Below are 16,023 nucleotides of genomic sequence, written 5' to 3' on the forward strand. Positions count from 1 at the left end.
TATGCTTTTGGACAGGCGCTGCTGTTTCACAACGTTCAAAACACGTCGCGCACAGTGCTATATCGTTTAGTCTATTACCCGTTTATGCTTCTCATGTCTTACCCAGACACTTGGGCAGCGCATTGCAAAGGAACAAGGCTAGCATCCAAATTCATTACGTACGGCGCTATTTTAGACACAACACAGGTTAAATCAGTGCAATGCAAATTCACTTCACACCAAGAGTACCGCACATTTTCCTTACACGTCTGTAGCCTATCATGAAGCAGGATTGCCGAGTTACAGTGAGCGCCGCACTTCATTGGACAGTGGCACGTGTTTTTCTTCTTTTGGTTCTGCGATCTAGCGATTTCAGTTTGAAAGGACACAACGACAACCAAGTTCAAGTGCAGACTGTCAGCTTTAATTTGAGGCCATTTTCAAGCACACCCGACGAACCGTTTAGAACTCACGTCGCATCTTGCACACGGTCACTTGTCCATTTAGGTGTCGCATTTCGGCAGGGCTCTGGCTTGGTGTTCGACGTGACATCACCGCGACTGAAATGCGCTCTGTTTGCGGTTGAGGGCGATGTACACTGTTGCATTGTGGGGAAACAGAAAGTCGTCCTTGAAATGCGGTGGGAAAACGCCAAAATAATAAACACATGAAAAAAAAGAAGTACATGAATGAAAAGGTTGCCATCGTTTATGCGGCTAGCCGCAAGAGCGCAAATCAGACTTTTGAACCGGCTAGACATTGTGACTTGACGGGCTGCTAGCCGAATACTCAGAAACCGTAACTGTGCAACGTACAACCTAGCGGTCCGGCCCATCCCTTGCGGATTCCAACTCATACTTACCTGGCAGGGGAGATACCGTGATCACGAAGGCGGTTCACCCAGGGCGAGGCTCGGCCATTGCACTCCGGCTGTGTTGACCCCTGCGAATTCCTCAAATGTGGGAATCTCGACTGCATAATTTCTGCTAGTGGGGGACTGCGTTCGCGCTCTCCCCTGATCACGTGGTCAAACGATAGACTCGATTAATGTGCAAATACCCCCTTGTGCTGCCTTTCCTTCGCTTACGGCCATACCACTCTGAATACGTCTGATCTCGGAAGCTAAGCAGGGTCGGGCCCGGTAAGTACTTGGATGGGAGACCGCCTGGGAATACCAGGTGCTGTAAGCTTTTTTCACTATGCTTTTGGACAGGCGCTGCTGTTTCACAACGTTCAAAACACGTCGCGCACAGTGCTATATCGTTTAGTCTATTACCCGTTTATGCTTCTCATGTCTTACCCAGACACTTGGGCAGCGCATTGCAAAGGAACAAGGCTAGCATCCAAATTCATTACGTACGGCGCTATTTTAGACACAACACAGGTTAAATCAGTGCAATGCAAATTCACTTCACACCAAGAGTACCGCACATTTTCCTTACACGTCTGTAGCCTATCATGAAGCAGGATTGCCGAGTTACAGTGAGCGCCGCACTTCATTGGACAGTGGCACGTGTTTTTCTTCTTTTGGTTCTGCGATCTAGCGATTTCAGTTTGAAAGGACACAACGACAACCAAGTTCAAGTGCAGACTGTCAGCTTTAATTAGAGGCCATTTTCAAGCACACCCGACGAACCGTTTGGAACTCACGTCGCATCTTGCACACGGTCACTTGTCCATTTAGGTGTCGCATTTCGGCAGGGCTCTGGCTTGGTGTTCGACGTGACATCACCGCGACTGAAATGCGCTCTGTTTGCGGTTGAGGGCGATGTACACTGTTGCATTGTGGGGAAACAGAAAGTCGTCCTTGAAATGTGGTGGGAAAACGCCAAAATAATAAACACATGAAAAAAAAGAAGTACATGAATGAAAAGGTTGCCATCGTTTATGCGGCTAGCCGCAAGAGCGCAAATCAGACTTTTGAACCGGCTAGACATTGTGACTTGACGGGCTGCTAGCTGAATACTCAGAAACCGTAACTGTGCAACGTACCACCTAGCGGTCCGGCCCATCCCTTGCGGATTCCAACTCATACTTACCTGGCAGGGGAGATACCGTGATCACGAAGGCGGTTCACCCAGGGCGAGGCTCGGCCATTGCACTCCGGCTGTGTTGACCCCTGCGAATTCCTCAAATGTGGGAATCTCGACTGCATAATTTCTGCTAGTGGGGGACTGCGTTCGCGCTCTCCCCTGATCACGTGGTCAAACGATAGACTCGATTAATGTGCAAATACCCCCTTGTGCTGCCTTTCCTTCGCTTACGGCCATACCACTCTGAATACGCCCGATCTCGTCTGATCTCGGAAGCTAAGCAGGGTCGGGCCCGGTTAGTACTTGGATGGGAGACCGCCTGGGAATACCAGGTGCTGTAAGCTTTTTTCACTATGCTTTTGGACAGGCGCTGCTGTTTCACAACGTTCAAAACACGTCGCGCACAGTGCTATATCGTTTAGTCTATTACCCGTTTATGCTTCTCATGTCTTACCCAGACACTTGGGCAGCGCATTGCAAAGGAACAAGGCTAGCATCCAAATTCATTACGTACGGCGCTATTTTAGACACAACACAGGCTAAATCAGTGCAATGCAAATTCACTTCACACCAAGAGTACCGCACATTTTCCTTACACGTCTGTAGCCTATCATGAAGCAGGATTGCCGAGTTACAGTGAGCGCCGCACTTCATTGGACAGTGGCACGTGTTTTTCTTCTTTTGGTTCTGCGCTCTAGCGATTTCAGTTTGAAAGGACACAACGACAACCAAGTTCAAGTGCAGACTGTCAGCTTTAATTTGAGGCCATTTTCAAGCACACCCGACGAACCGTTTGGAACTCACGTCGCATCTTGCACACGGTCACTTGTCCATTTAGGTGTCGCATTTCGGCAGGGCTCTGGCTTGGTGTTCGATGTGACATCACCGCGACAGAAATGCGCTCTGTTTGCGGTTGAGGGCAATGTACACTGTTGCATTGTGGGGAAACAGAAAGTCGTCCTTGAAATGCGGTGGGAAAACGCCAAAATAATAAACACATGAAAAAAAAGAAGTACATGAATGAAAAGGTTGCCATCGTTTATGCGGCTAGCCGCAAGAGCGCAAATCAGACTTTTGAACCGGCTAGACATTGTGACTTGACGGGCTGCTAGCCGAATACTCAGAAACCGTAACTGTGCAACGTACCACCTAGCGGTCCGGCCCATCCCTTGCGGATTCCAACTCATACTTACCTGGCAGGGGAGATACCGTGATCACGAAGGCGGTTCACCCAGGGCGAGGCTCGGCCATTGCACTCCGGCTGTGTTGACCCCTGCGAATTCCTCAAATGTGGGAATCTCGACTGCATAATTTCTGCTAGTGGGGGACTGCGTTCGTGCTCTCCCCTGATCACGTGGTCAAACGATAGACTCGATTAATGTGCAAATACCCCCTTGTGCTGCCTTTCCTTCGCTTACGGCCATACCACTCTGAATACGCCCGATCTCGGAAGCTAAGCAGGGTCGGGCCCGGTTAGTATTTGGATGGGAGACCGCCTGGGAATACCAGGTGCTGTAAGCTTTTTTCACTATGCTTTTGGACAGGCGCTGCTGTTTCACAACGTTCAAAACACGTCGCGCACAGTGCTATATCGTTTAGTCTATTACCCGTTTATGCTTCTCATGTCTTACCCAGACACTTGGGCAGCGCATTGCAAAGGAACAAGGCTAGCATCCAAATTCATTACGTACGGCGCTATTTTAGACACAACACAGGCTAAATCAGTGCAATGCAAATTCACTTCACACCAAGAGTACCGCACATTTTCCTTACACGTCTGTAGCCTATCATGAAGCAGGATTGCCGAGTTACAGTGAGCGCCGCACTTCATTGGACAGTGGCACGTGTTTTTCTTCTTTTGGTTCTGCGCTCTAGCGATTTCAGTTTGAAAGGACACAACGACAACCAAGTTCAAGTGCAGACTGTCAGCTTTAATTTGAGGCCATTTTCAAGCACACCCGACGAACCGTTTGGAACTCACGTCGCATCTTGCACACGGTCACTTGTCCATTTAGGTGTCGCATTTCGGCAGGGCTCTGGCTTGGTGTTCGATGTGACATCACCGCGACAGAAATGCGCTCTGTTTGCGGTTGAGGGCAATGTACACTGTTGCATTGTGGGGAAACAGAAAGTCGTCCTTGAAATGCGGTGGGAAAACGCCAAAATAATAAACACATGAAAAAAAAGAAGTACATGAATGAAAAGGTTGCCATCGTTTATGCGGCTAGCCGCAAGAGCGCAAATCAGACTTTTGAACCGGCTAGACATTGTGACTTGACGGGCTGCTAGCCGAATACTCAGAAACCGTAACTGTGCAACGTACCACCTAGCGGTCCGGCCCATCCCTTGCGGATTCCAACTCATACTTACCTGGCAGGGGAGATACCGTGATCACGAAGGCGGTTCACCCAGGGCGAGGCTCGGCCATTGCACTCCGGCTGTGTTGACCCCTGCGAATTCCTCAAATGTGGGAATCTCGACTGCATAATTTCTGCTAGTGGGGGACTGCGTTCGCGCTCTCCCCTGATCACGTGGTCAAACGATAGACTCGATTAATGTGCAAATACCCCCTTGTGCTGCCTTTCCTTCGCTTACGGCCATACCACTCTGAATACGCCCGATCTCGGAAGCTAAGCAGGGTCGGGCCCGGTTAGTACTTGGATGGGAGACCGCCTGGGAATACCAGGTGCTGTAAGCTTTTTTCACTATGCTTTTGGACAGGCGCTGCTGTTTCACAACGTTCAAAACACGTCGCGCACAGTGCTATATCGTTTAGTCTATTACCCGTTTATGCTTCTCATGTCTTACCCAGACACTTGGGCAGCGCATTGCAAAGGAACAAGGCTAGCATCCAAATTCATTACGCACGGCGCTATTTTAGACACAACACAGGCTAAATCAGTGCAATGCAAATTCACTTCACACCAAGAGTACCGCACATTTTCCTTACACGTCTGTAGCCTATCATGAAGCAGGATTGCCGAGTTACAGTGAGCGCCGCACTTCATTGGACAGTGGCACGTGTTTTTCTTCTTTTGGTTCTGCGCTCTAGCGATTTCAGTTTGAAAGGACACAACGACAACCAAGTTCAAGTGCAGACTGTCAGCTTTAATTTGAGGCCATTTTCAAGCACACCCGACGAACCGTTTGGAACTCACGTCGCATCTTGCACACGGTCACTTGTCCATTTAGGTGTCGCATTTCGGCAGGGCTCTGGCTTGGTGTTCGACGTGACATCACCGCGACAGAAATGCGCTCTGTTTGCGGTTGAGGGCAATGTACACTGTTGCATTGTGGGGAAACAGAAAGTCGTCCTTGAAATGCGGTGGGAAAACGCCAAAATAATAAACACATGAAAAAAAAGAAGTACATGAATGAAAAGGTTGCCATCGTTTATGCGGCTAGCCGCAAGAGCGCAAATCAGACTTTTGAACCGGCTAGACATTGTGACTTGACGGGCTGCTAGCCGAATACTCAGAAACCGTAACTGTGCAACGTACCACCTAGCGGTCCGGCCCATCCCTTGCGGATTCCAACTCATACTTACCTGGCAGGGGAGATACCGTGATCACGAAGGCGGTTCACCCAGGGCGAGGCTCGGCCATTGCACTCCGGCTGTGTTGACCCCTGCGAATTCCTCAAATGTGGGAATCTCGACTGCATAATTTCTGCTAGTGGGGGACTGCGTTCGCGCTCTCCCCTGATCACGTGGTCAAACGATAGACTCGATTAATGTGCAAATACCCCCTTGTGCTGCCTTTCCTTCGCTTACGGCCATACCACTCTGAATACGCCCGATCTCGTCTGATCTCGGAAGCTAAGCAGGGTCGGGCCCGGTTAGTACTTGGATGGGAGACCGCCTGGGAATACCAGGTGCTGTAAGCTTTTTTCACTATGCTTTTGGACAGGCGCTGCTGTTTCACAACGTTCAAAACACGTCGCGCACAGTGCTATATCGTTTAGTCTATTACCCGTTTATGCTTCTCATGTCTTACCCAGACACTTGGGCAGCGCATTGCAAAGGAACAAGGCTAGCATCCAAATTCATTACGTACGGCGCTATTTTAGACACAACACAGGTTAAATCAGTGCAATGCAAATTCACTTCACACCAAGAGTACCGCACATTTTCCTTACACGTCTGTAGCCTATCATGAAGCAGGATTGCCGAGTTACAGTGAGCGCCACACTTCATTGGACAGTGGCACGTGTTTTTCTTCTTTTGGTTCTGCGATCTAGCGATTTCAGTTTGAAAGGACACAACGACAACCAAGTTCAAGTGCAGACTGTCAGCTTTAATTTGAGGCCATTTTCAAGCACACCCGACGAACCGTTTGGAACTCACGTCGCATCTTGCACACGGTCACTTGTCCATTTAGGTGTCGCATTTCGGCAGGGCTCTGGCTTGGTGTTCGACGTGACATCACCGCGACAGAAATGCGCTCTGTTTGCGGTTGAGGGCAATGTACACTGTTGCATTGTGGGGAAACAGAAAGTCGTCCTTGAAATGCGGTGGGAAAACGCCAAAATAATAAACACATGAATGAAAAGGTTGCCATCGTTTATGCGGCTAGCCGCAAGAGCGCAAATCAGACTTTTGAACCGGCTAGACATTGTGACTTGACGGGCTGCTAGCCGAATACTCAGAAACCGTAACTGTGCAACGTACCACCTAGCGGTCCGGCCCATCCCTTGCGGATTCCAACTCATACTTACCTGGCAGGGGAGATACCGTGATCACGAAGGCGGTTCACCCAGGGCGAGGCTCGGCCATTGCACTCCGGCTGTGTTGACCCGTGCGAATTCCTCAAATGTGGGAATCTCGACTGCATAATTTCTGCTAGTGGGGGACTGCGTTCGCGCTCTCCCCTGATCACGTGGTCAAACGATAGACTCGATTAATGTGCAAATACCCCCTTGTGCTGCCTTTCCTTCGCTTACGGCCATACCACTCTGAATACGCCCGATCTCGTCTGATCTCGGAAGCTAAGCAGGGTCGGGCCCGGTTAGTACTTGGATGGGAGACCGCCTGGGAATACCAGGTGCTGTAAGCTTTTTTCACTATGCTTTTGGACATGCGCTGCTGTTTCACAACGTTCAAAACACGTCGCGCACAGTGCTATATCGTTTAGTCTATTACCCGTTTATGCTTCTCATGTCTTACCCAGACACTTGGGCAGCGCATTGCAAAGGAACAAGGCTAGCATCCAAATTCATTACGTACGGCGCTATTTTAGACACAACACAGGCTAAATCAGTGCAATGCAAATTCACTTCACACCAAGAGTACCGCACATTTTCCTTACACGTCTGTAGCCTATCATGAAGCAGGATTGCCGAGTTACAGTGAGCGCCGCACTTCATTGGACAGTGGCACGTGTTTTTCTTCTTTTGGTTCTGCGCTCTAGCGATTTCAGTTTGAAAGGACACAACGACAACCAAGTTCAAGTGCAGACTGTCAGCTTTAATTTGAGGCCATTTTCAAGCACACCCGACGAACCGTTTGGAACTCACGTCGCATCTTGCACACGGTCACTTGTCCATTTAGGTGTCGCATTTCGGCAGGGCTCTGGCTTGGTGTTCGACGTGACATCACCGCGACTGAAATGCGCTCTGTTTGCGGTTGAGGGCAATGTACACTGTTGCATTGTGGGGAAACAGAAAGTCGTCCTTGAAATGCGGTGGGAAAACGCCAAAATAATAAACACATGAAAAAAAAGAAGTACATGAATGAAAAGGTTGCCATCGTTTATGCGGCTAGCCGCAAGAGCGCCAATCAGACTTTTGAACTGGCTAGACATTGTGACTTGACGGGCTGGTAGCCGAATACTCAGAAACCGTAACTGTGCAACGTACCACCTAGCGGTCCGGCCCATCCCTTGCGGATTCCAACTCATACTTACCTGGCAGGAGAGATACCGTGATCACGAAGGCGGTTCACCCAGGGCGAGGCTCGGCCATTGCACTCCGGCTGTGTTGACCCCTGCGAATTCCTCAAATGTGGGAATCTCGACTGCATAATTTCTGCTAGTGGGGGACTGCGTTCGCGCTCTCCCCTGATCACGTGGTCAAACGATAGACTCGATTAATGTGCAAATACCCCCTTGTGCTGCCTTTCCTTCGCTTACGGCCATACCACTCTGGATACGCCCGATCTCGTCTGATCTCGGAAGCTAAGCAGGGTCGGGCCCGGTTAGTACTTGGATGGGAGACCGCCTGGGAATACCAGGTGCTGTATGCTTTTGGACAGGCGCTGCTGTTTCACAACGTTCAAAACACGTCGCGCACAGTGCTATATCGTTTAGTCTATTACCCGTTTATGCTTCTCATGTCTTACCCAGACACTTGGGCAGCGCATTGCAAAGGAACAAGGCTAGCATCCAAATTCATTACGTACGGCGCTATTTTAGACACAACACAGGCTAAATCAGTGCAATGCAAATTCACTTCACACCAAGAGTACCGCACATTTTCCTTACACGTCTGTAGCCTATCATGAAGCAGGATTGCCGAGTTACAGTGAGCGCCGCACTTCATTGGACAGTGGCACGTGTTTTTCTTCTTTTGGTTCTGCGCTCTAGCGATTTCAGTTTGAAAGGACACAACGACAACCAAGTTCAAGTGCAGACTGTCAGCTTTAATTTGAGGCCATTTTCAAGCACACCCGACGAACCGTTTGGAACTCACGTCGCATCTTGCACACGGTCACTTGTCCATTTAGGTGTCGCATTTCGGCAGGGCTCTGGCTTGGTGTTCGACGTGACATCACCGCGACTGAAATGCGCTCTGTTTGCGGTTGAGGGCAATGTACACTGTTGCATTGTGGGGAAACAGAAAGTCGTCCTTGAAATGCGGTGGGAAAACGCCAAAATAATAAACACATGAAAAAAAAAGAAGTACATGAATGAAAAGGTTGCCATCGTTTATGCGGCTAGCCGCAAGAGCGCAAATCAGACTTTTGAACCGGCTAGACATTGTGACTTGACGGGCTGCTAGCCGAATACTCAGAAACCGTAACTGTGCAACGTACCACCTAGCGGTCCGGCCCATCCCTTGCGGATTCTAACTCATACTTACCTGGCAGGGGAGATACCGTGATCACGTGTTTCTTTCTTGCTGTGCATTTTGCTCTGGCTTCTTTTCAGTTCAGTTGGTCCTGTTGCCCACCACTGGGGTTCTAGTGGTGGAGAGGAGGTCACTGGGCTGTTTAGTTGCTTTCTAAGAGCATTTTGTTCTTTTGTTATTTTCCCTTCTTTTTCTTAGTCCGTTCTCTTTCCCTTCCCATTTTCCTCCTTCTTTCTGGACGGGCTGCAAGGCTTGGGTTCAGTACGTGGCTTGACCGCGGCTGGCTCGACCTTGTAGCCCAGCGGAACACCCCGGAAACCCAGATCAGTAGCACATAGCTGCACTGATCAGGAGCCAGGGCCTGCTGCCTGGAGGAACCCGGAGCCGAGGTCTGCGGCCTGCTGCCTGGAGGAGCCTGCAGCCAGGGCCTGCTGCCTGGAGGAGCCCGCAGCCAGGGCCTGCTGCCTGGAAGAGCCTGCAGCCAGGGCCTGCTGCCTGGAGGAGCCCGGAGCCAAGGCCTGCTGCTTGGAGGAGCCCGGAGCCAAGGCCTGCTGCTTGGAGGAGCCCGGAGCCAGGGCCTGCTGCCTGGAGGAGCCTGGAGCCGAGGTCTGCGGCCTGCTGTCTGGAGGAGCCCGCAGCCAGGGCCTGCTGCCTGGAGGAGCCCAGAGCCGCGGCCTGCTGCCTGGAGGAGCCTGCAGCCAGGGCCAGCTGCCTGGAGGAGCCCGGAGCCAGGGCCTTGCTGCCTGGAGGAGCCCGGAGCCAAGGCCTGCGGCCTGCTGCTTGGAGGAGCCCGGAGCCAGGGACTGCGGCCTGCTGCCTGGAGGAGCCCGGAGCCAGGGACTGCGGCCTGCTGCCTGGAGGAGCCCGGAGCCAAGGCCTGCGGCCTGCTGCTTGGAGGAGCCCGGAGCCAAGGCCTGCGGCCTGCTGCTTGGAGGAGCCCGGAGCCAGGGACTGCGGCCTGCTGCCTGGAGGAGCCCGGAGCCAGGGCCTCCTGGAGCCTGACCCCGCAGAGGGAGCCAGAGGAGACCTGCAATCAGCTGAGTGTCTATGCGCCAGACCCCAGATTCTTAGGGGAGTAATATTGGAGGAGGTTGCACTGCAGCCTTCTCCCTTTCCAGTTTTAGTTTCTTTGAGTTGTTTTCTCAGTTAAACCCCACTAAATACCTGTTCCTTTTTTCCCCTTTTTCTTTCACCCTCATTTTGATTTTGAACCTCTATTTTACTTTTATTTCTTTTGTTTGTGAGTGTTTCCCTACCCCTTTTCCTTTCCCCACCCTTCCCCCTTCTCCCCATTCCCCCTCCCCCCCACCTTCTCATTCCACCTACCTGCACACCCGAAACATCATGGAGAACCAGCGAGCACCCGGCACGAGAAGGCACAACGCAGTCAGATTCATCCACAACCGCACTGACCCGGAACCATCACTGACACGCCTGGAGTTCAGCAGAGCAGTGCTGCAGAGAGGTTTGGGCTTCGCTCCGTCTGACTTGAACTGCCTGTTCAAGCTGCCTGGTCCTAGGGACATATTTGAAACCAGTTTTAAGAATGCACAGACACTAGAGATGTTTTGGAATCAGTACAGACAGAAAGCCACACAAACACCACTGAACAAATTCACAGTAGAAGCACTCACTGACAGGGAGGTTAAGGTTATCACAGTTTTATTTTATAATGAATCAGTTTCAGATTATGACATTTCACTTTGGTTAAGCAGACACGGCACATTGGTATCGGACGTGAGACGGGTATACGACGAGGACGGGGTGTGGACAGGCGCCAGAAAATGGTTAGTCCGTCTGCACCCAGACGACACATCCATCGGGGGGGTCAGGCATTTACCCAGCACCATCACTTTGGGACAGAACAGGGGACAAATTTTTTATAATGGGATGCCAAAACTTTGCCGCACCTGTGGGAACCTGGGGCACCTTGCAGCAGCATGCACGGTGATTAAATGTAAAAATTGTGGAGGGGAGCACCAGACAAACAAATGCACAGAGGCACGGAGGTGTAATCTATGTGGGAGCCAGGAGCATGTTTTCAGGGACTGTCCATCCTCATATGCCAACAAAACACGAGCACGCACAGACAGCAACGCACAACAGGGCACAGACCACCCTACACAGGACACAGCACCCCCTCCACAGAACACAGCACCACCCCCACAAAACACAACCAACACAAACCCACAAACACACGATGCAACCACAGAACCCGCACAGACCCCCCCTCAGCACCCCACCACCACAGAACAACCCACCCCTACACCACAGTCCGAGACACAACCCGACACAGACCAGCCCCCAAACCCCTCACAGATGGAGACAGTTGGACCAGACACACAGACAGACTCACTCCCGTGTGGAAATCCTGGACAGTGCACGACACAAGACAGTACTAGCACCAACTCCCCTTCCACCACTACAGACACTGAGCAGATAGAAGTCAAGAGCGAGGACGAGGAGATTGAGATCACAGACAGCACACCCTCCACTCTGCCCACAGACACAGACAACACAACAGACACACTGTCACCAGACATCCTTGGAAAAAGAAAAAGAGACCCCCGACCACGGGAAAGGAAAAGAACTACCACCACCTCCACCAATCAGGACACAGAACCAGAACCCACACAAGCAGAAAAACAACCCCCAGCACCACCACCACCACCACCAGAAAAACAGCCACCACCGCCACCTCCACAGACAGTGGAACCGCCGACACAACCTGACAAACCAGCACAGCCAGTAAAACACGCACAGACGGACAGCCCGACCACTACCCAAATACCCCCCAAACCCGTAGTCACCCCAAGGACACACCGCTCCTCTGGGAAAACGATGACAGAACCAGCACAACCAGCACCAGCAAAACCCACCAGACCCAGAACTTCACACAGCACACCTGACAAAGACGACGCACCTGAACTGGACTACATATGGGGAGAAGTTATAGACAGGACGGTCAAATTACAACACCCACAGACACGACCACCCCCACAGACACGCGTATCTAGGGAAACACTCCGACTCACCAAACTTTACATTGACACCCGCCCGGACACAGCTGGACCAGTGCACGCTTCGCAGGCAGCCCTGGGTGCGTCGAGAGCCGGTAAGCCAGCCACACCCCTCACCACTCTGCCCGCCAGGTCCTCCTCCAATCCACCCGGGGGGGGTCCTCCAGAATCTAGAACAGGGAAAGGGCAGAAGTAAATATCACCTCCCGTGATCAGCTATGGATTGGACGCAGTACCATACATACACCACTGTCATTGCACTAGTTACCACTACAACAACAATCATGAGCACATTAAACATCCTCACATTAAACGTACGCAGTATTCACAACAATAAGAAAAGGGCAGACGTCATGGCATTCCTCACAACACAAAACACAGACATTTTATGTTTACAAGAGTGTAGAATCCCCTTTTTAACAGATTACATAGATTATCAGAATGAATGGGCCATAGGGGATTCGGTGTGGTCGGGTTCGAGTGTGGCACGTGCAGATGGGGTGGCAATATTAATCAAGAATAACTCAGTCAAGATAACCCGGAAAAAAGTGGTGGAGGCAGGAAGGATTTTAGCAGTTGAACTTGTTTATAACAATTTTCACTTTAAGGTTATTAATGTTTATGCACCCGCAAACCAAAATGAGCGCACAGCCTTTTTCCCCAAGCTGCGTCCAATCCTTTTGGGAAACCTCCCCGTCGTGATGGCAGGGGACTTCAACTGTGCCCTGAGGGATGAGGATCGGAGCCGGCCGTGGAGGGACCGCTCGAGTCGGGAGCTGGCGTCAGTCATAGCGGACTACTCCCTCACTGACGCCGGTCGGGACCTGGTGCCACGCTACACGTGGGTGAGTTCCTGTGGCAAATCCTTTTCCCGGATAGACCTCCTCCTTCTGAGCCATCAGATACAATCACAGAACATCACAGCACAAACAGTCTTCTTTTCAGATCACAAAGCACTCACCATCCAGATTACAACACCAGCACAAACACACAGGGGGAGAGGAATCTGGAAACTAAACACATCACTACTAGAGGACAAAGCAATAAAACAGGCATACATCAATAGACTACAAGAATGGGCATCACTCAAGGAACTCTTCACGTCACCCGTAGAATGGTGGGAAATGGTCAAGACACGCACTAAGGGTTACTTCATCACGGCAGGACGCAGGCAGGCACAGAAAAGGAGGGAACAAACAAAAAAATTGCACAGCACACTCCAACGACTAGCAGCACTACAGGCACAGGGATTCCAGGTCGCACAAGAAATCACACAGGCCAAACACAACCTCTCAGCACTCTATAGACAGGAACAGGAAAAAATTAGACATCAAAGCAGAATTCAACACCTAGAACAAAATGAAAAATGCACCCGTTACTTTTTTAGGAAGATCAAGAACAAAAAGAATCACATACAGACATTACTGGACAACACAGGACAAATCATCACGGGTGAACAGAATATACACAACCACATCAGGGCATTCTACACTGATCTGTATAGCACAAAGCACATGGATGAGCACATGGTGGACACATACCTACAGGACATCCCAGCCATAGCACCCCGGGCAGGAGAAGGAGAGGAGGAGGAGGAGGAGAGTCTGTCCGTGGAGGAGCTCACCCACGTGGTGAAAGGCCTGAACACCGGCAAAACTCCGGGTCCCGACGGGCTCCCGGCCGAGTACTACCAAACCTTTTGGGAACACCTCAAGGTAGATTTAACATCGGTGCTCTCCGCGGTGTACAGTGAGGGCCGGTTGGCCCCCTCGATGACAGAGAGCGTCATCACCCTTATTTACAAGGGCAAGGGTGATGAGCGTAGCCTGACAAACTGGAGGCCTATTAACCTCTTGGGGGCCGACTACAAGCTCTTGGCGAAGGCCCTCATGTACAGGCTCCAGGAGACTACCCCTCAGGTCGTGGGTCCGGACCAGGCTTGCGGGGTCCCGGAGAGGTCGACCGCCGATAACCTGGTGCTCATTCGGGACATCATGGCCCACTCTGTCGAACGGTCAAAACCTTTTTGCATGTTTAATCTAGATCAGGAGAAGGCCTTCGACAGAGTGGGCCATAGCTACATGTTTAAGGTCCTGGAGGCAATGAACCTCCCTCTTGGTCTTAGAAAATGGATACACATCATCTATCAAAACAACACAGCAAAAATATTGGTTAATGGACACACTACAGAACACTTTCCCATACACTCAGGGGTTAGACAGGGTTGCCCACTTTCTGCACTACTGTACATACACTGCCTGGAACCACTCTTACACAAAATCAGGACAAACACAGACATCACCGGCTACACACTCCCAGGGTGCACAGAACAACTCAAGGCACTTGCATACATGGACGACATCACACTTTTCTGCACTGAACAAACGTCTGTACAGCACATCATTAGGACTCTGGACCACTTCTGCACAGCCACCTCCGCAATAATTAACAAGACCAAGAGCGAGGTGTTTGTGTCCAGGGCCTGGGCGGTCGACCAGGTCCTGTCGGACACATTTCCCATTCGTACATCCGTGAACATCCTTGGCGTCACGTTCGACAGGACCAACTCCGGGGGCCGGAGCTGGGCCGGGGCTCTCGGCCGGGCTCGAGCTAAGACCTGCAGTTGGAGTTCCAGGGCACTGTCAATGACGGGGAGAATCCTCATAGTACAGACGATCCTTTACCCGATCCTCGCCTATGTCGGAAAGATCTTTCCCCCAGACAAGCATATTGAGAAACAAATTAACAAAATTGTCTTTGGTTTTGTCTGGGGGAATAGGCAGGAGAGGGTAAAGAGGCTGATCATGTGGAAGGACCCTAGGAACGGGGGTAGAGGCGTGCCAAACGTCGCAGAACTGATCAGGATGCAGAGCCTCGCCTACCACATCAACTCCATAAAAAACCGCAGTAACAAAACCGGATACATGACCCGTTTTTACTTCACCACCAGCTTAAGACCCCTGGGGCTCTGCATCCTGGATCACAGGCACCCCTACTCCTGGGACCCCCCCCAGCCCTACAGGTCACTCCGCCGGTACATCTACACAGCACGTCTGCACACTGCACAGCTCACTCACTGGACATTTCAGGAAATCAAAAACACCACAAATGCACAGGAACATTTACACAGACCCGACAACACGACCCACAGCACAGCCACTACAGTTTGGAAAAACATAAATCACCCATGCCTTCTGAACACACAGAAAGACCTGGCGTGGCTAGCTGTGCTGAAAGCTCTCCCCACCAGGGTGTTCATGTTCAGGAGGAGCTTGGCCCTGGCGGAGACATGCCCGTACCCTCGCTGTAACGAAAAGGAAACCGGAGATCACCTCCTGTGGCACTGCAGAAAGGCCAAATCTATCTGGCAATCCATTTTCACTTTCCTGGACACATACACTGACACACAGTCACTGACCCTCCGGGATATCCTCCTCGGCCCCCGCAACGGGATCACATCTGCTGAGGAGGAGATTGCCTGGAGGGTGATCAACATCACCAAGCACACTTTATGGGACGCACGCAACATCATGTTTTTTCAAAAACAGGAACTTCACAACATCATCATCACCCGGCAGATCACCAACCACATCAAGGACTACTATCACCTGGACTGTCACAAAGCCGGAAAGAGCACCACAAACACAAAATGGAAAATTCACAACAGCACAGAATTGCACATATGACACGGACACCCTGGACAATACACCTACAGCCGGACACCTACACTCCCGAAGTCTTCCCTTGGGTAATGTATGTAATGTTTACTGTGTACTGTCTACTGTCTTAATGTATTATGGTATTGTCTGCGGTCATGTTTAAATGTAACTCTGTTTGTTACTGTCTGACGTTTGCAATGTAAATATGTGTTATGTAAGTAAATGTAAATAAATGTAAGTATGAATGTAAATGAAATGTAAAAGTGA

The 16,023-nt window shown here is 50.9% G+C and overlaps 11 non-coding genes and 3 pseudogenes across 11 annotated transcripts; all 14 read left to right on the top strand.

Moving 5' to 3' along the window:
* Positions 1–833: 833 nt before the first annotated feature.
* On the top strand, positions 834–997 carry LOC133112292 (U1 spliceosomal RNA). Its single transcript, XR_009705142.1, has one exon. It is a non-coding gene; the product is annotated as a U1 spliceosomal RNA (small nuclear RNA).
* Positions 998–1,060: 63 nt separating this feature from the next.
* Positions 1,061–1,169, top strand: LOC133112220 (5S ribosomal RNA; annotated as a pseudogene).
* Positions 1,170–2,010: 841 nt separating this feature from the next.
* On the top strand, positions 2,011–2,174 carry LOC133112293 (U1 spliceosomal RNA). Its single transcript, XR_009705143.1, has one exon. It is a non-coding gene; the product is annotated as a U1 spliceosomal RNA (small nuclear RNA).
* Positions 2,175–2,237: 63 nt separating this feature from the next.
* On the top strand, positions 2,238–2,356 carry LOC133112472 (5S ribosomal RNA). The gene has a single exon (XR_009705307.1). It is a non-coding gene; the product is annotated as a 5S ribosomal RNA (ribosomal RNA).
* Positions 2,357–3,197: 841 nt separating this feature from the next.
* On the top strand, positions 3,198–3,361 carry LOC133112302 (U1 spliceosomal RNA). The gene has a single exon (XR_009705151.1). It is a non-coding gene; the product is annotated as a U1 spliceosomal RNA (small nuclear RNA).
* Positions 3,362–3,424: 63 nt separating this feature from the next.
* Positions 3,425–3,533, top strand: LOC133112194 (5S ribosomal RNA; annotated as a pseudogene).
* An 841-nt stretch (positions 3,534–4,374) lies between these two features.
* LOC133112294 (U1 spliceosomal RNA) lies at positions 4,375–4,538 on the top strand. Its single transcript, XR_009705144.1, has one exon. It is a non-coding gene; the product is annotated as a U1 spliceosomal RNA (small nuclear RNA).
* A 63-nt stretch (positions 4,539–4,601) lies between these two features.
* Positions 4,602–4,710, top strand: LOC133112671 (5S ribosomal RNA; annotated as a pseudogene).
* Positions 4,711–5,551: 841 nt separating this feature from the next.
* LOC133112295 (U1 spliceosomal RNA) lies at positions 5,552–5,715 on the top strand. The gene has a single exon (XR_009705145.1). It is a non-coding gene; the product is annotated as a U1 spliceosomal RNA (small nuclear RNA).
* A 63-nt stretch (positions 5,716–5,778) lies between these two features.
* Positions 5,779–5,897, top strand: LOC133112483 (5S ribosomal RNA). The gene has a single exon (XR_009705318.1). It is a non-coding gene; the product is annotated as a 5S ribosomal RNA (ribosomal RNA).
* An 823-nt stretch (positions 5,898–6,720) lies between these two features.
* Positions 6,721–6,884, top strand: LOC133112318 (U1 spliceosomal RNA). Its single transcript, XR_009705166.1, has one exon. It is a non-coding gene; the product is annotated as a U1 spliceosomal RNA (small nuclear RNA).
* A 63-nt stretch (positions 6,885–6,947) lies between these two features.
* LOC133112495 (5S ribosomal RNA) lies at positions 6,948–7,066 on the top strand. The gene has a single exon (XR_009705329.1). It is a non-coding gene; the product is annotated as a 5S ribosomal RNA (ribosomal RNA).
* An 841-nt stretch (positions 7,067–7,907) lies between these two features.
* LOC133112317 (U1 spliceosomal RNA) lies at positions 7,908–8,071 on the top strand. The gene has a single exon (XR_009705165.1). It is a non-coding gene; the product is annotated as a U1 spliceosomal RNA (small nuclear RNA).
* A 63-nt stretch (positions 8,072–8,134) lies between these two features.
* On the top strand, positions 8,135–8,253 carry LOC133112555 (5S ribosomal RNA). Its single transcript, XR_009705385.1, has one exon. It is a non-coding gene; the product is annotated as a 5S ribosomal RNA (ribosomal RNA).
* Positions 8,254–16,023: the final 7,770 nt, after the last annotated feature.

This window comes from Conger conger, chromosome 15 (assembly GCF_963514075.1).
Source record: "Conger conger chromosome 15, fConCon1.1, whole genome shotgun sequence".
Classification (NCBI taxonomy): domain Eukaryota; kingdom Metazoa; phylum Chordata; class Actinopteri; order Anguilliformes; family Congridae; genus Conger; species Conger conger.